Source organism: Misgurnus anguillicaudatus, chromosome 24, assembly GCF_027580225.2.
Source record: "Misgurnus anguillicaudatus chromosome 24, ASM2758022v2, whole genome shotgun sequence".
Classification (NCBI taxonomy): domain Eukaryota; kingdom Metazoa; phylum Chordata; class Actinopteri; order Cypriniformes; family Cobitidae; genus Misgurnus; species Misgurnus anguillicaudatus.
The window spans coordinates 10,776,280-10,795,881 of NC_073360.2; the positions used below are offsets into that span (position 1 = coordinate 10,776,280).

Consider the following 19,602-nt stretch of genomic DNA (forward strand, 5'->3'; position numbering starts at 1 on the left):
AGAGCTACAGTGATCAATCCTGATTTGCCGGCAGAATTAGATTAATATAGAAAAGATACAGTGCACTGACCTGCTCGCTGAAAGGATGTCTCACTGTCATGCATTTATAATAAAGTCTTAAAGGGGTAGTTCTCACTAAAATGTTTTTTTCTAGTATTTGTACTGAATTTGTGTGCTGAATTTGTATGAATGGTGTGCATTGCATTAAAGCTTTTCGTAAAAAAACAGGTATTTTGTTTCAAATAGCCATGTTTTTTATTACAGTAATGATGGTAGCGTTCGCGCACATGCCAGTCATTCTGTGTGGTACTTACGAGGATAATTCATTTGTTTTGGATTGTGATGTCATAGCTGAGCCACTGAAAGACATTAGCCTCTTCCATTGAAACACTTCACCAGACTCATTAGATTTTCAGATATGTGTGGCATCACATCATAGATCGCCATACCGTGTTATTGTTTGCAAAGCTTTTCTAAATCTTATTCTGGTAACTGCATATGCCAGACATAAAAGGATGAAAGCGGCATATGTGCTTTCTCTGTCTTTTTGGCATCCTTAATATATCCCATAATTGAATTCCAGGAGATTTATCTTGTTAAGCATTTTTACAAAGCCAACACACTGCCTGCACTCGTGTTATTGTAAAGATTTACCCCACCCACAATCGAGGATGAAAATGCTATTGGTGGTGCTTTCGAGGAAGATGAGTGTTTCCAACTTAGGTTGCTACTTAACATTTCATTTTTTGTTTTTTTGTTTTCTGATATTCAGACTGCGGTAGACACAATCTTGGTCAATTAAGACTCAGTTTTAAAGGGACATTCCACTTTTTTTTTTAATTGTGCTCATTTTCCAGCTCCCCTGGAGGTAAAGATTAGATTTTTACCATTTTGGAATACATTCAGCTGATCTCTGGGTCTGGCGCTAGCACTTTTAGCATAGCTTAGCAGAATCCATTCAATCTGATTAGACCATTAGCATTGTGCTAAAAATGAGCAAAGTTTCGAAAATTTTTCCTATTTAAAACTCTTCTGTGATTACATTGTGTACTAAGACTGACAGAAAATTAAAAGTTGTGATTTTCTAGACAGATATGGCTAGGAACCTTACTCAAATTCTGGCGTAATAATCAAGGACTTTGCTGCTGTAACTTGGCTGCAGGAGGCGTATTGATATAACGCAGCGCCCAAAAATAGTCATTTTCTATTGAAAGTTACCAAGGGAACTATTTCAGGTGCAGAGTCAAGTTTTAAATAGGAAAAATATTGAAACTCTTTGGTTATTTTTAAGCGCAATGCTAAATGGTCTAATCAGATTCAATGGATTATGCTAAGCTATGCTAAAAGTGCTAGAGCAGACCCGAAGATCAGTTGAATGGATTCCAAAACAGTAAAAATCAAATGTTTAAATCCAGGAGAGCTGGAAAATTAGCATTTTTTTTAAAGTGGAGTGTCCCTTTTAGGCAGCTTAGCAAGTAGGCTATTTATAAATTGAGAATTTTGTGCTGAAGATGTTGCGCATCCTATCTTAAGCTATCCGTTGTGGTTTAACATTGGAAGCTGTACATTTTTGTGTGGTTATTATGTATACAGCTTTACTCTCTCAGAAATTATTGTAGTAGGCTAAGTTTAAAGCAGTTTGTAGAATATTATAAAACCCTTGGCCGTATTACACGATTCAAAGCTGATGCGGGGACCTGTAGTCTACTCAAATTGAAAAGATCTGTAAAGTAGCACGTTTGCAGAGATTGTATATGGTAGGCTACTGCTGGTTCCAAAATTCAGAACAATCTTATACCTTTTTTTGTACATTTAAGGAAATACTAACCCTTTCACATGGTAATATGTGACATTATGTCAACTCCTTTTGAATTAGTACATACAGGTAATCCTATTCTCTGCAACTTATTTGTAATGTTTTAACGTCTTGTACTGGTAAACGCCCAGGGCTGATTTATCAGTGTTGTTGTAAATGTTCTGTTTACAAATGATCTCTTAATTTACTATTTACTCATAATATCCCAGCATATGTGTGAAAGAGGATATTGTTATACATTTTCAGATATAATATTTGGTAAATAAATATAGATAAATCCTCCTTGGAAACCTGACAATTCAAGTTTGTTTTAGTCCAAACCACGGTTTAGAAAATTAACGACACTAAACTTGACAGCACTGTCACATATAACATATCCTCATATTGCATTTGGAAAACAAAAAAGTCTCTGGAGAAACCTCAATGCAGTAAAATGTGTGGGGGTTTTGGCAGAGTAGACGTGAAAATACAGGTGTACAGACTCAATTTTCAGCTCGGCTTTTCATTACTTGGGGAAACCTGATGCTAGGTAGTATATCAACCTGTCACTGTCTCTTTGCCTGTCTGCTTTCGGGGCAGATGCAGTTGAGAGAATTCGGTCCAAAACTCTTGGCCTCCATTTTATCTTTGTGATGAAAGAGAGAATAGAAACAAACTGACACCGCTGAATGCCCCAAACACAACGTATTTCTGCCGAGCCAAAAACTCCCAAAAACTTTGGAAAACAAGTCCTCCGTCTCGGGAGGTTTCCAGCAGCTGCCTGAATGTCCCGTCGACGTCCCATTGTGGTTATAATGCAATTAATTTCTTTGGACTTGAGAAATAAAGAGAGAAATTCTCTATATTTCATCACTAATGAGCAACCTGGTCTCCGTTTCAGACAGCATGTCCACAGACCGCTAACAGTCTGCTCGCTGACCGGCTGACATGTGTGATAAGCCCAAGCTGGATTTAAGTAGACATATAAGGTATTTTTCATCCCTCTTGGAAATTGTTGCGTCACAATCTACTGGGTTTGCTACTGTAGTGCCATCAAATCTTCAAGAAATCCTAAAGAAGTGTTTCGGTAGATTAATTGGCAGAGCCTTGGGATAACAGTCGCTTTGGATAAAAGTGTCTGGTAAATGTATGTAATATGCTAGATTGCCCGATAAAGGGCCCATATTATGCAAAATCCACATTTATAAGGTGTTTGGACATAGATGTGTGTTGGGAGTGTGTGAACACAACCACATTACAATGAAAAAAAAAATATTAGGCATGCTGTTTTGATTCTCTCGTTAATGTGATGTCACACAAACATAGCTCTGTCCACATCCACTGACTGACTGGTTAACTTTACCCAAAAGCTTTTCTAAATGTGTTTGTTGGCACGTTGTAGCACTAATGTGATTAAAGATACTATTATCCCAGACTGTATTCACAGGAATCAGATATATTTTTAAAGCAAGCTCATTTGCATAACACACATGAAAACAGCGCTTTGCTCCCACCCAAATTTTGGATATGCTATAACAAATAATATATATGTAGGTGGTTCCTGGTCAGGAAAAGCTGCCATGTGGACTGCATTTTATGAAAGCCTGACTATGTGTGTACTGTAAGCTACATGTCGATTAGCTCACAATGTAGTTTTCCATTCACGGTGTGTGCACTGGTGTGTGGCTTTCTGCCTGCCAGGGTTTGAAATTGTCAGGCCGGTGGTTGAGGTAAGCCGGGCGGAGATTTGATGTTTTATCCGAACCTTAAATCAGACCGAATCCTGCCGAGTGTCACAGGGTGATGTTTGCTCACATGGTTTTCATTTCAGCGCAATCATATGGCGTCTGGGGATTTCACAATGGTTATTCATTTGCATATTGTTATAGTAACAGTATACGCCTATACTCATTTTAATTTCTAATCGTGGTTCTTTTCACAATTGAAAAAGGATATTCAGTGTGAAAACAAATTGTAGTTCGCCGAGTGATTCATCAGAAGGGCACTGTGTTTGACATGTGGTTGAAGGGGAGGGGCTTAAGAGGCTAGTTATGCCGAAAATCTAAGATTTTCTTTGGAGTGATGTTCATCAATAAATCATGCATAAGAACTGATACGCCTGCTTAAAAGAATATTCAAGAAGACAGTGTTTATTTTAATTTACGCTGACATTAAAACGTTCGCCTACAGATCTACAGTGCATGTAAGCGCATACATAACCACTCGATTTCAAGTTGGCTTTAGATGTACTCACCGCTCTCTGTCTAGCATGCAGATCCTCTTTTAGCTGATAGAAGGAGGACAGATTCGGGTTCGGCATCAGTGACTACAAAGAATTACTCTAAAGATAAATCCGCAAAGATAAATCACTGAAAAAGTGCAGTGACCCTCTTATCATGGGATCATTCATATCAGCTTCCTTTGAAAACAGACAGTGGTTTCAAAGTCTGGAAAACTGTTTGTGCTTCTCATGAAATCAGCATTTTTAATCTTAACAAAGCAATGTGATTTATTTATAATTTGCTATTTTTACATTTTAGGCCAAATTGACAAATTTGTCCACGCCGCCCAGCGACGACTCAGAAAGTTGCTCAAATCCCTGTCGCGCCACTCACACAGTTTAACATTAAATAACATCATATTTGTCCCAAATCATTAACGATTAACATTGGCTGCTAGCGTATATTTTGCATTTTAAAGTAGACGCTATCTGACGAAGCTCGCGCTATTTAATGTGCACTTCCGGTTTACGATACCTCCGAGTTGTCCTAGACGCGACTCGATGCGGCGCGTCCAGTGTGCGACCCCCTTTAGATACCGTATATGGCATATGCAGCAATAATGTGCTAAAACACTTATTTAACATCAGTATTTGACCTAGTGTATTGGGTAAGTGTTGCAATTGTTTATCTATACCAGATACTTCTAATATTAAGTTTATATATAGGCATATAACATATGAGGGCATTGCTATATAGTTGCCAGGGTGATCTGACAGGTTGCTTTATGTCTTGGTACAGTAAGTCTATATGATATTCTCAGGTCCCTCATTTAATGAATCTAATCACTTAAAAAGTAATAGCACATATCTCTACAAAAAGCCATATGAAATGGGCGATAACTTGGTATTTTCCCCCCGTTTGTTTCCTGGGCACCGCAGTGATAGCGTTATGGGATACTTTCACTTTACATAATTGATTATACTTGTAATCTTACTAGCAATAGCTTCTTTATTGATGCATGCAAGTAAGTTTGAGAAGGTTCTTTCATGTTATGCAATAATATATAGCTTGAAACAACACCCAGCATGTCCCAGTATCCATACAAATCACTTAAAATAAATAAATAATAACATGCTGTTAATGCAGTCATTCTGGATGTTAGTGAGCGCACAGTTTGTCCCTTTGCTTTGCATCAGGGCTGTTTGCGGTAGTACCATGGCTGTGCTCGCTTCCTAATCTGCTTCCTGTGTCACACACACAGCCCCAACCAATCAGCCCTCCGGCTGGCGTGATGGAAGAGAAAAGCACAATGCTGCACTTGAAAAAAAATAATAGTGCCGCACAACACGGGAACAGGCTGTGCCTTTCCAGACTGTGACACACATGGAGGCATTTGATGGCCCCATCACTGCCACATCATTTTCACTTCAAGGACAGAGAAAAGTATTTTTAAACCACTCCGGTGTGAAGCAAAAATATTCAGTGCCGTTTCCTATTTTACACCCTTTACTGGAAAACACTTTTTTCGTTGTCCAATGCGTACGTGAGATCTGTGCATGATTATCTGCTGTTAAAAATCGGTAAGATCTGTTCCAAAACCTAGTGAGATCCCTGCTGTCTGCTGCCTAAAATTGGCAGCTTTCTTCTAAGACAGCATCCTGTAACCTCAGTGACTAGGAAGCAGATTGTTGCACCACATAAATAGTGGTTTACATGTTCTGCAAGATGTGGAATTGATACTGTAGAGTTTGGAGTTAGCAAGTTGCTAAGCTAATCTCAGAGTAGGACCGCACAAAATATTGTTTATTTATATATGTAATATAAAAATATATGTTTGTTTGGGCCTGTGTGTGTATGAGTACTCTAAAACATGTTGACCCAGCATTATTTCTTAAAGGGACCAGCCCACCCTGCTGGGTTGTAATTTAGCCTACGCAGGGTTGTTCAACTCAAAATTTTGTGTTGTTTTAACCAGTTATTGTTGGGTGACCATACGTGCAATTTTTCCGGGACGCATCCTGGCCAGGATTTCGGGTGCATCTTCCAAAAGTGGGATTTGTTGACCGCATACGTCATCGATGTTCTCACATTTCAGTTTACAATGTTTACAATCATTGTAGTTTCATTCTTACCTTGAAATGTAAAGGTTGCTTTTCTTAAATAGAACCTAAAATAATAAACCTCGATGATGTATGCGATCGACAAATAATGGACGGAAAAATGGCACGCATGGTCATCCTAAGTTATTTGGTAAAATATTTTCTGGGTTAATTTAACCCTAAAGCTGGGTTCGTCCCCTTATGAAAATAAGCCAGAATTTTTTCGAGTATGCATTTACATATGCATGCTTCGATGTGTTAAAAAGGTATCAACTAAAAGAAAGAATGTGAAATTTGTGTTAGTTATATCATTTTAAGTTTTAAAATATTTTAACGAGCACCTATTTCATTGCTAAAAACAACGTTATTTTGTGTATTTGTAATAATACAATGTGTTCATGTGGTTTATGGTTAAAAACACATTATTTTCCATATACCCTAAATTATGGTAGCTCCAGATTTTCCTCTCTTCCTGAAACGTACAGATTTGAAAAGCTCTGTGTCCCTGATTGGCAAGCTAATCTGTACGTTGTGATTGGCCTGAATACCTCTGACGTCAGCCGGAAACGTGACGGTCCTAACCATGTTTGAAAGATTCGGTTGCTAACAGGAGTTATGTTGGCCTCGTCCACGTCAAAAGGTCCAGGAAATAAACTGTTGCCTACAATGCGTGTGTTTGTTGTAGTCCAAGAAAAGAGATTTACGTTGGAAACGATAATGGTTTGGGGTTTGTACCTTTTGCATATCGTTAACATGTACTAATACACACTTACACACCAAAGGAAATGTTAAATCGTGAATCAGACAATAGGTGCTCTTTAATATGATTCAAATCGATATCACGAACTTAAAGCATTATTATTTAAAAATTATCACATTGTTAGGGTTGCACGCAATACTTCAATGTCTTGCCACTGAGGGCAGCAAAGCACTTACAAATATTTGGTGAATATTTGTAAAATATTTTTATTGACAGTTTTAAGTAGTGAATTAATTATTTACATCTCGGTTGATTCACCATCTTGAATATTTTTGTTGCTATGCATTTTGCCATTGCCTCCTCTCATGCCCTAAAAGCCTACCACACTATAAATGAAACACAGTATGCATACTAGAGCAACAGAGAGAGCAAGGGAAAAACGAAAGCAAGGGGGAGCTTCTGCGCTTCAGCGATCTATCTGGGAATTGTGCAGCACGACGGCCGTGTCCTTTTCCTCTTAGCGGCAGCTGTGTTAAGTCAACATGTTTTGAGTTTAGGGATTCTGGGCTTAGTGCTGAGGGATTATAAGTAGTTGATTATTGCTTAAGCGAGTATTAGGATTGCTCTCAACTCTTCCGGGGTTATAAATCAAGTCAGGCCCGGCCATAGGGGTGTAATGAGCGGTAATCGTTCGCTAATGAGCCGAAGTGCCTCCGAACACCCACCTGTCCCTTTGCATCCACCACAACACTGCCATTTCTTTCTTTCTTTCATTAGTTGTGCTTACTAGAACAAGCATTACTGGTACTGTATTGTTGCCCATTTAGCGATCGTTCGAAACCTTTGACCTTTAGTATTAAAATTCAACACTTCTTTCACTGTTAAATCTATTCATGATTTAGGGTTTTGGGCTAGTGGCCAGTTTTGGACACCATCTATTGGAACCAACATTTTAGTCTGCTTTTTGAGCCAGAATGTGATGTGACCAACTATTAGCACTCAATGTATAGGCTGTAAGCCTGAAGCAGGAGGAATCATGACAATGTCGATCTTTACTACATCACCAATCCCAGGAAGTAAACTGTTGCCTACACTCCGTGTGTTTGATGTAGTCCAAGAAAAGAGATTTAGATTGAAGACGATAACTTTACTTTGGGGTTTGTACCTTTTGCATATCATTAACATGGAATAATAATATACACTTACACCAAAGGAAATGTAATATTGTAAATCGGACAATAGGTGCTCTTTAAATATCACAAGTATTACATTGTTTATATTTTTCCTTATGTAAGTACACCTTATATAAAATATGGCTTTTTCTTTTTCTACCTCCTACAGTACCCATCTCCCATTTTTATGACTTAAGCACATCATCAAAATGATTTAGGGTGTCTTTGGTTGCCGTGTTGTTGTAAGATAAAGGGCGTTTTCGACAGCTGTCGTGATGCAGTGGTGTAAGGTTGTTGCTGTAGCTCCTGGTCAAGGTCGGGGATGTACACCAGCATGGAAAGTAAATAAATAGGCTCAAGCCCCCATCCCCGCCCTATTTGAGAGGGTTAGTAATTTACTGGTATGGATTTACCACGTATCTCCACTCACCCCACCTTGCCTAAAAGAGGACCAGTAAATGAAAGAGTCCTGGTCTGCTATTGTTTACCTTGAAGCTTTTACTCAAACTCTTCTAAATGCTTGCGCCGTTCTCGTTTTGATCTCAGAAGGGGACTGTCTCGCAAAGAGCGCACACGGGCGCAGAATCGTACCCATGCATCAATAACAACCCCCGCGCTAATACGCTTCCCACTCTCCCTCATTGAAAGCAAACCTTTCTGTTGACCCAGGAGGCTTTTCAGCACAGGACAGGCATGTGAATGAAGCGCTGCGAAAGGAGCGAGGGGTGCTCGCCGCCAGCTTTCAGCACACTTTAAAAACCCGCAGGGACGCAATTGTGGTCCTGCTCTTTGGCTCCAGCGCCGCTATTGTTTGGCTGTAAGCGAAGCTGAGTAGGAGGAACTCAAAGACGGAGCTCGGCTTGTAAACAAGCTTGTTAGCTGCCGTTGCAATGAAGAACATCTGTGGATCATCAGTGCTAGATAGTCGAGGCTCATTTAAAGCTTGATTTACTTCTTTGATTTGTACTTTGAGAGCTGCCATCAAGTCAAATCATCAAATTCACAGGTGAGCTTTGATCAGATAATTCTTGCTGTTGTTCTTCCAACTTAAGGGTGTTTCAGAACAAGTTTAACAAGCATGCTTAAGGGTACTTTAGAAACGGATTTGAAGCCCCAGATTGTATCTCATTTTAAACTTTCTGCAGTATACTCTTATGATGTGTTCACACCAGCCGCGGTAGAGGCGTCAAGCGCGAGTGATTTCAATGTTTAGTCAATGTGAAGACGCGTTGATGTGCGTCTGGAGGTCTCGCAGCGTGAATGAGGCGTTTAGCGCGGTGCGGTAGACACAATTCTGTCTCATTTGCATGTCTAGTTCGTGCGAATGGCGCGAATTGAGCGTCTGGCGTGGTACGCGTATGCTTTTTGTGCATTTTGCGTTTGACACGAATTTGCGGCTGATGCTTGAGTTGAACATTTTGAACTTTGGTGGATTTTCGCGGAGCGTTAACCAATCAGGAGCCTGCTTGCTGTTGTGGCATAGCACTTGCCCCTCCTACAAGAAGCGGATTTCGCCTCTGACACACGTCAAATGCTTACTTTTTCCGCGCGTCTACTTCGCTCTAGATGCGTGAATGCATTCAAACTGTTCAAGCGCCAAACTAGGTGTGGTAGACGTGATTTTGACGCCTCAAACGCGGTTGGTGTAAACGCAGCATTTGGGCGCAGTTTCCTGATTAGGGATATCCTAGTCCCAAACTAAAATGAATGTTTGAGCTGCCTTAATTTAATCAGTGCCATTGTTTTGTCTCAAGATGCACACCTGCATTGTGTTTTTTTATGATGTTTGTTTGTAAAATCTACTTAAATGTCCCAGTATAACTAACGCCTAGTCTGCCACTTCACAAGCTCCTGTGTGGTGTGAAATAAAGAAAACTGAAAGGTTGTTTACCTGCATACTGTACATTGTTTTTAGGTTTGCGTCCCTAGTAAGAAATACAGGCTTTACCAACAATCAAATTTTTCATAAAAATCATGCTATCCATTAGCTAGACCACCCTTAACCAGCATTTATGATGGTACTGTGTTTATTGACAGACCCCTCCCAATAAAAACATCGACTGATTTCATATAAAGCCTCTTAAATTTCAGCATGACACTTTTATTTTCAGTTCATTTACTCAAGGTCATATTTTCTAATTGATTTGACCCCTGAAGCATTAACATCAAACCACACGCGGTCTTCTAATATTTTTCTCTGATGTCATCACCGTGGCAACAGTTGAAATAGCTGGGTGTTATGATAGTATATATCACATAGCAGAAAAAAGAGTGTGCCGAGCTTCTGCAGTGGCATTTTTATAATGTGGTATATCAGTGGTGCGGATATACTGTAGACAGCTTTGTTTATTATAGTGATTTACCTTCGGACGTGGGTAGAGCTGTGCAAGAAGCCAGTGTAGACACACCCTGCATCCCAATTCGCATACTAGTCTAGTATTGAAAATCAGAATTAGTATGTTCCAAATCGTAGTATGCTAAAATGAGTATCCTAAAGTAACTGGATGGTCTATTACAGTATTTCTGGTAAAAATTTGGAGTGCAAATCAATGGGCACACTAACAGTAACACGACTCATTGACACTACACTGAATTAATAAATGAATTATTCAGTAAACATTACAGAAATAATACAAGAAAAAAGTATAGGACATGGCAACAGTGTAAAGGCCTACTGTAAGTATACTTCGTACTCGCAGGTTGTGTATGCGTATACAGGAGTATGCTAGGAGAGATATTGCAATTTGTCCCAATGTGCATGCATCAAACACGTGTGTACATGTTCAAGTCAAATGAAGTATACTTTGCAAAGCTGTGCATTAAAAAAAATGTAGTATCCTTAACTGTAGGCTGTTTGTGGTTGCTTAGCAACATCGCAACTTGGTTCATTAATATTTAACACATGTGCGTTCACAGGTGCAAGATGCTTAAATTGAACATTTCAGTCAGGTTTATAATATGTAAAAAAAAATTTAGTGAGTTAGTGAGTGATTTTCTCTTCTTCTTTTATTACTAAATTAACTGTAATGATGACAGAGACTTAAGCAGGTACTGTTTATTTTAGGCTTATACGACCAAATGCAATAAAATGTTTATATTCTGACATAACCAATTGTTTTCTGTGATACTACAGTAAGTAAGACAATTATAATGAGAAGTATTTATGTGTATTTCCGTGTATAGTCTGTTTAAGCCAAAAAGACACACTTACTGATTTAATCTCCATGCACTACCAGTCTCACGAAATTTTGTTATATAGTCACATAATTTTTCGATTCTTTTTTCGTGATATTATCACAAATTTTTGCGTTTTTTGTGATCGTATAACAAATTCCTGTTTTTGTGTGATTATCACGTATGTTGGTTACTCAACTGTTTTGCCCTTTTTTCTTACCATTGTCGCTTCGGTTTAGAAAAAATGACATCCAAACTCAACTCTAACCCTAACGCCAGGCGACATATAACAAAATAATTCAGAAAAAATAGTATAAACCGATATATAGTGTGACATTCTAAAGCAAGCACCAAATCTAATCCTAAACCGAAGCGACAATGGTTTAAAAATAGCAAAAAGCAGTTGAGTAACCAATACGTGATAATCACACGAAAACAGGGATTCGTTATACGATCACGAAAAACACAGAAATTCGTGATAATATCATGAAAAAAGAATCAAAAAATTACGTGACCCCGTGAGACTGGGTAGGTATGAGGCACAATGCGTGTCGCGTTTTCAAGTTCCAGGCGCCAGTCCAGTCCAACACAGTAAATTTTATAATCATACAGTAAAAAGATCACTTCAAGAATAAAAACATGGTGTTGAGTTTTGTAGTAAAAACAAGAAAAAGAGTGCAAAAGGCCAAAGAGAAAAAGAAAAGCCCATCTATATTATATACGCATACTTTTAGGCTTTACTGAGTCCACAGAAAGACAAATAGGCTACTATATATACACTCTTCCAGCTTATGATAAAATCATTATGTGCATATTTTCTTAATATTTGTTTTTAACAATGTGCTGCACATTAAAATTATTGGAGGGAGTGAATGTAGCGCCTAAAAATTGGGGTGGCACCTGGGGTGGCCAGTCAGATATCTGCCTCTTTGTTTATAACATGCTTAATTATCATGTTTTGGAGTTTTGGAAATGACAGATTTTGTGTTCTTGTTGTTGTTCAGCAAACCATATTGATTGCGGTAATCCTCTGAAAGGCATTGATGTAATGCTTAGTGTCATTTAATCACCAAAAACAATTGTGCCGCACGAGTATTAGCAATGTACCCAACTCAAAACCTCGAACAATTTAACAGTTAGGTGGCCAAGTTTGCATTCAGAGCTCAATAGCTCCACTTTCACACTGTCAAACACACTAATTGTTGCAAGAATAGACCGAAACAATTTGCATATAGATGGCAACCTTTCATCCCAGCCTTGGTATGAAGGCCCCATAAGCCACCAGTCAGGGACACAGAGAGCTAATAATACCACAGCAGGCCTCAAAGCCCGATGATTCATGTAAGGACTGACTATATGCTGTTAAAGGAACAGGTCACGCAGAAAGGGAAATTATTTTATCCAAAGCACGTGGGATTTTTTTTAAAGAATATCAAACTGTTTTGTACAGAAATTCAGATGAATAAGGACTGGGGCTGTCAAGCTCCAGAATTATATAGAGAACCATAAAAATATGACAAAAGCATTCAGATGACCTTTGAAGTCATACAGAACAAACCAAAATTTAGATCCACAACTGTTAGAAAAAATGGTTCCTAGTTGTCACTTTCAGACTCTATTTTGCCCTAATTGGGCTTTTTTCATTTTAAAATAAAATGTCCCCATGACTTTATTACATGACATAATCTTCATATTACAGATCAATGTATATTTGCACAAACTGTGTATTTCCTTTAAACCTCAATGGAGATTGATGGCATTTGAAAGTTTACGAAACAGAAACCGACACAGCTCTGTGCTTTACGGCCTTTCGCCAAGATTCCCCCCACAGCAGATGTTCAAACACGCACTGTTTTATGTTGACAGTATACATACGCTTCAAAATCCATATCTTGAGGCATTAAAATGTTGCGTTGTTCACTTATAAGAAAAACACAACATGGCATATGCATTTTCTGGCTCCAAACCAGAAATGAGAGCTGAACAAGTGTTTATCGAATGCGGACGAGCCGATCAATAGCATCGAATGTGTAAGGAAACTGTAACCTGAGCTGAGTACCGTTTCGCAGATATGCTGTTTGATACTTCCCCAAGAGAAAGCCTTATTGCATCAGCTGTCTTTAAAATGAATGAAAATCAAAGAAAACAAGGCAAAACCTAAACAACAAGGTGCCATTTATTACTTTTTCGATAAAGAATTCAATAACATTTTACTAAGGCATTGAATACTACAGGATAATGTATTATTTTTGTCATTGGTTGCTTTGGTAATAACACTGGCTGGATCAGTACAGTATACTATTAAAAGTGAAAAGTTGGATCAACTAAAAAGGGACATTCAAGACTTTTTTAAAATGTCACATAAATCTTTGGTGTCCCCAGAGTACGTATGTGAAGTTTTAGCTTAAAATATCATATAGATAATTTATTATAACATGTTAAAATTGCCACTTTGTAGGTGTGAGCAAAAATGTGCCGCTTTTGGGCGTGTCTTTTTATATGCAAATGAGCTGATCTCTGCACTAAATGGCAGTGCCGTGGTTGGATAGTGCAGATTAAGGGGCGGTATTATACCCTTCTGACATCACACCTATTTTTTCACATGCTTGCAGAGAATGATTTACCGAAACTAAGTTTTCTAGGTTGATAGAAGCACTTGGGACCAAATTATAGCACTTAAACATGAAAAAGTCAGATTTTCATGATATGTCCCCTTTAAATTGTTCGCTTAATGTGAAATTTTAAGTTGAAAAAAATGAGGTGTTACCAATTTAAGTGTTTTTTTTAAAGTTGATCCAACTTTCAATTTTACGTAAGACTGGCAGTTAGTGATGCACGATATATCGGCCGACATAACTGCTTATTTTTAATATTATCGGTTATCGGCCTGATAGTAAAATTAGGCCGATAAATGAAAGCCGATAAATGATGGATTATTTTGGTTTGTTGAACCACTTCACTTGCTCATTGCAGGCCATGTGGAGTTTTGATTGGTGCTTTCTGTGACATAGCACGAAGATGACACGTGTTGCAGGCTTAAGAAGAGTATGCAAGTCTAGCGCAAAGACAAGATGTCCACGGTCTGCGAGTTTTTCATTGTAAAATTAATATGAATATTTATCGGCCTATATATATCGGTTATCGGCCCCCAAATAAAAAGAGTTATCGGTTATCGTTATCGGCCAAAATTTCCATATCGGTGCATCCCTACTGGCAGTATTAACAATATAAATCAATTTAATTTCTATAAAATCCAATTCAATAAGGTATATGCTGAACGTCACGTGACCAAACTGAAAAACTGGGTTGATCGCTTCTGGTGCCGGTATGTAGGTTGTTATTGTTATTAGTAGTATTATTATTTGTGTTATGTTCTTTTTTTATTCTAATATCTGATTGTATGTGAAAGGAAAATGCCTTTGTCAAAAGCTATAAAGTATAAATACTTGGGTTTAAGATGTTAACTCTTTCCCCGCCATTGACGAGTTATCTTGTCAATCCGCAATACCGCCATTATCCACCAGGTGTCGCCATAGGGGAAACAGGTTTATGTCTGTCTAAGTTTTGAGGATCACTCTGAATCTGATCTCTGTCAAAAGTCTTTCACAAAAATTGAATTTTCTTTTTTTTTTAAGAAACCTCCCCTTATTTGAGAGGTGATAAAAAGAGAACTACTGAAGGTAGGATGAAACTTTTTTGTTTGAAAGCAGAGGGTCTGTTCTTTAATTTGATATATTGTATGTTTATATATTTAAAGAAGAACATTTTCTGGGAGGCATTAAACTTTTGTGAAAATCATGAAACATGTTGGCGGGGAAAGAGTTAACGAGCATATTCACTGGACATCGGTTAATTTCGTCTTTGGTTGCGCCTAAAGGTTTCATGTATGAAAACAGCACCATGTCAGCGTAGAGCATACAGAACTGGAAGCGATCTACTATGCTTAACAGGAATGCGAAAGTAAGTTGCGCATATACCCTATAATTCTTGAACATTGTTTTGCCAAGTTATCAATTAGGAACACAAGAAATTGGTTTTATATGGGTTGTAATAAACATGAACTCTGTGAAACTCACTGCTGAAGCAGAGACTGTCTTGCAAAGCAATAACTGTATGTGCTGTAGTGTTAGACACAATGATGACGGCAATCGACAAACACCATTATATAAAAATAAAGAGTTAATAAACATAGTCGTACAACACATAACTAGCAGCGGTGACAAACAACAACAACAGCATAAATAAAGCAAACAGCTACACAAGCATATTTTAACAGGTAGTGCATAATTTATTCGTGCTGCAGTGCATGCTGGGAGCTCGAAACCTCAAATCACCAAATCAGCAATACTGTTCAATGTGAAGTTGTTCAGTTAGGGCTGTAATACTACTGCGGCAACATTCGGGGTAATATAATTGGCTTAACATGTTTTTTTATGTAGATTTAAAGTCATTTGTTGATATTGGTAACACAAACAGCCCACAAGGAAAATGCAATTGCTTTTCTTTACATTGTGGTGTGTTAAACTTTCACAGTAAGAAAAAAATACAATGGTGCATTGCTCAAAATATCTTCAGCAGAACAAAGATATTTATGAAGGTAAAGTAAACAATGACAGGATTTTTTTTAATCTATTTTCATTTTTGACACCTGCGACTATCAGGTTCATATTGTTTCCTAGTTTCCGAGCTGCAGTTCAGCAAACCCAAAGTCTTGCTGTCATCTCTTTTGTCAACCTTTTGATTTTTGGCCCCAACAGGGCTCCGGGGAGTAGATAGAAACTGTTACCTATCTGCCTATTTTTTTTTTCAAAATTATTCACACAGCTTAACGCATTATCATAGATAAACACACACAGAGCAAAAATAGTCGTGCCGTTAAAGTTCCTAACGCAGAAACGTCAATCAAACGCATCTTCCTTTTTATTTGCACTAGACATCAGCTGTCACAAGTTTAAGTGACGGCTGTCGCCTGGCTGAACGGATAAAAAACGTTCCCATGGCCCCAAAGGTGTGCACCCTTGTGCACGCGAGACCTCTGATATTCAGCAGGAAGGCATATGTGCGAAATCTAACCACGACGTTTTTTTACAAAAATCCGTCTTTAGGAAATTAAGACAATGCGGTTGAACAAAACAGCCTGAAGAGCTGCTACAAAGCCTCTTTTGTCTCTGAATGAATTAGCATAAGCTATAAGTCTCTTTCTAAATGCTAAAAAATTAGTAACCTAAAAGCAAATGGTTTTGAGATTCCAGTCCAACAGCTGAAGTGCTCTTGTGGGTCTTTAGGAGAAAAGCAGTTTTTGTCCACAGCGGAGGTCCCGGAGCAGAGGTCCCAGAGTCATTAATCATGGCCATCTTTTGAGCTGCCAGTCCTTACAAAAGGTGACCCGGCTTTTCAATAGGCTTGGCAATAAAGAGGCTGTTTAAGGGGGGTTAGATATAGTTTACTGTGGATTACTGCCACAGTGTCGCACATTTATATTACAGTGACATTAAAGAGCTTATCTGTTGTGATTCAGACATATTGTCCCACTTGTAGTGCATTTGTTTTTTGGCTTTAAAGAGGATCTAGACCTACATTTAATCATGGTTACGCCTTCTGATGTTGATTTGTGAGTTGATTTATGAATCATTGCTGTTTTTATTTAATTTTTTTAAGTGTTTTAATAGGCTTAGAAAGAGTGAATCTCATAAAGGAATCATCAATGCACAATGATTCAATAAAACGCAGTAAAACATGGTAAAGCATATACATGAAAAAATATTGAATTGGTTTAACATATGGTTGGGTAAATATTGGACAGAACCAACTAATGGGTTATAAATCTATGCTGGGGTGTTTTAACTTGTGGTTGGCTATAAAGACAACCCAGCGTAGGTTTAATTATAGACGGTTTCAGGAGTAATAAGCAGTTTTTGTCCAATTCTGTCCATTATGCTTTATATTTCTCTCTTCAAAATAGTTTCTTGACATTTATGTAAGCTTAAACTGATGTGTGTTTCCCATATCAAGAACATATATCGAAGTTCAAATGAACTACACACTAAAAAATGCCCTGTGTTGGGTTAAAAATGGACGAAGCCAACCGTTGGGTTGTAATTTCACCTATGCTGGGTTGTTTCAACCCAAATGCTGGGTTGTTTTAACCCATTGTTGAATAAAATGTATACATTTTCTGGGTTAATTTTACTCAATGGCTGGGTTCGTCCCTATTTGTCCCAGCACTGGGTTGAAAATAACCCAGCATTTTTTTGGAGTGTATATACTACATACAGATGCCATATAAAAAGGAAAGGGTGGGGAAAGGGGGAATTAGTAAATCAAATAAACATTGTTAGGATGTCAACCAACTTTATTGTATATTCTGTTTTATATACATCAGTGCTCGCTCCATCAATAGATGCCGCGGATGCAAAAAGTGCTCTTGGGTCTGAAAACTGTCCAGCATACAGTTTAATCTATTACAGATCGCACAATCCGTGCAGTCTGACACATTTGATGCGGATCTGAGCTCTTGCAGGAAATAAAATGAATCAAGCAGTGAAATGTTAAGCGAGCCTCCGAGAAAACAACGACCCAACCTCTAATCAACTTCATAAATCCACATTGACACGTTTAAGATCTCCTCTGCTGCTCCAGGGCCGGGTGATATCTTGTCCACGGAGGATCCGGGGACTTATAAATTGATGTCAGGTTACGTGATGCACTGTTGCTGTGCATCTACAGATATATTTCTCTTGTCTGCACGCAGCCATTTTGTTTTTTGCACTGGGCAGCATTGCGTGATTTAGTCCGAGACGCATGCATTGGTGCGAAGCAGCTTTTATTTTTATGGTGGGTTGTTTTGTACAATGCTGTTGGTGGTGTAATGATGTTGGTCGAGGATGGTGGATTACAAAGGCAGACAATGATACGTAGTTTAGCACAGATCTGTTATTTGATTTCTTCTGTACAACACCAAAGGAAATGTTTTGCAGCAGGCAGATTGAATATGAATTGATGTTCAGATTGCCGTCCAACACAAAGGATGTATATGCACTATAAAATGCAAGATATTTTAGATGTTTCAATCCATTCAATGGGTGTAAGGAACAGAACACGTTTTAACCCAGTATTTTTTTGAAATCTTCAAAATCTCATTCAAACTTTTTAATATATTGGTGTTCTTGATATTACACCTATGAGATTAACCAATGATATTAAATCATATTTAAATAGTAATGGATTTGGTTCTGCATGCATATGAGTAAATTTTTTAAATTTTTATGCGAATTACTCAAACTTTTCTGTGTTTTTGTGAATTATAATAAGTCTTTTATTAATGAGTCCTGAACAGTGCTGGTTTGCTGCTCCTGATAAAAGTCCTAAAAGTGCATTGTTGCATCGAACAGCGATTCACATCATATAAACAGCAGAGCCCACAGAACGACACCCGCCACTTAAAAATCTGCTGCAAATGCAGGTTTTCTCTCAGAGGCGGGTTAAAATAGGAGGGCGGGGGATTTGAGTCGTAAAGTTTACAGGCGCTACGCTTGTTGTGCTGTATTTTATCAAAATGGATTCTGCTCCAAAATCTGCTGTGCTGTCCTGACTGAGAGGGCTATTTTAAAAGATTGAACAGAAATCTTTCTTCTTTAATGATTGTCTGTTTTCATGTCAGAAATGTTACTGTAGAAATTTGCTTGACGCTGCAACTTTAGTTTATTTATTTGTTAACAAGCGCACATTTGAACTGTGAACAGAAAGCTTGCAAGTGATCCCAAGTGACATGGTTAAAATTAGGGTTGTTCCGAATCCGATACCAGTATCGGAAATGCGTCCGATACCAAAAAAATTCAGGCATTGGAATCGGCGAGTACTTGAACCTATGTAACGATCCCAGTACCATTTTCTTAATAAACCTTGTAATGCCCGTTATAGCTAACACTAAAGCGAAACTCATTTCTTCTTCGCTGCTCTGAATGCAAACACCAGGAAGTTACCACATGCGTGACGCAACCACTGTTTACTTAGAGTGGCGAAGAAATGAAAGCGTGCAGCCGTATGTCCGCTGTTTGTTAGTATTTCAGACTAATAAAACATTGATATGTCTCATATGCCATGCTGTATTTTCTATGGGTTGCACAAGTATTAATAACTTTAAACGAGTAGCTTATTATAGCATTTGAAGACGCTTCACCACGAAAAACAAGATGGTTACACTAGTTTCTTATGTCACTTCATCAGGGCTTGTAGTTTGTACAGTTGTATATTATACAGATACACACCCAGGTATCGGATCGGTACTCGGTATCGGCCGATACCCCGAGCCCAGGTATCGGAATCGTTATCGGGAAGAGAAAATGGTATCTGAACATCTCTAGTTAAAATAGACGAGTAGTTAAATCATACCTGGAGAAACGAGTAGTTAAATCATACCTGGAGAAACAATCACATGAGT

General features: G+C 38.2%; 1 protein-coding gene across 11 annotated transcripts in view; it reads left to right on the forward strand.

Moving 5' to 3' along the window:
• Positions 1–19,602, forward strand: part of tenm4 (teneurin transmembrane protein 4) — a 287,452-nt gene that overhangs the window by 58,224 nt on the left and 209,626 nt on the right. The gene's annotated exons all lie outside the window — the stretch shown is intronic.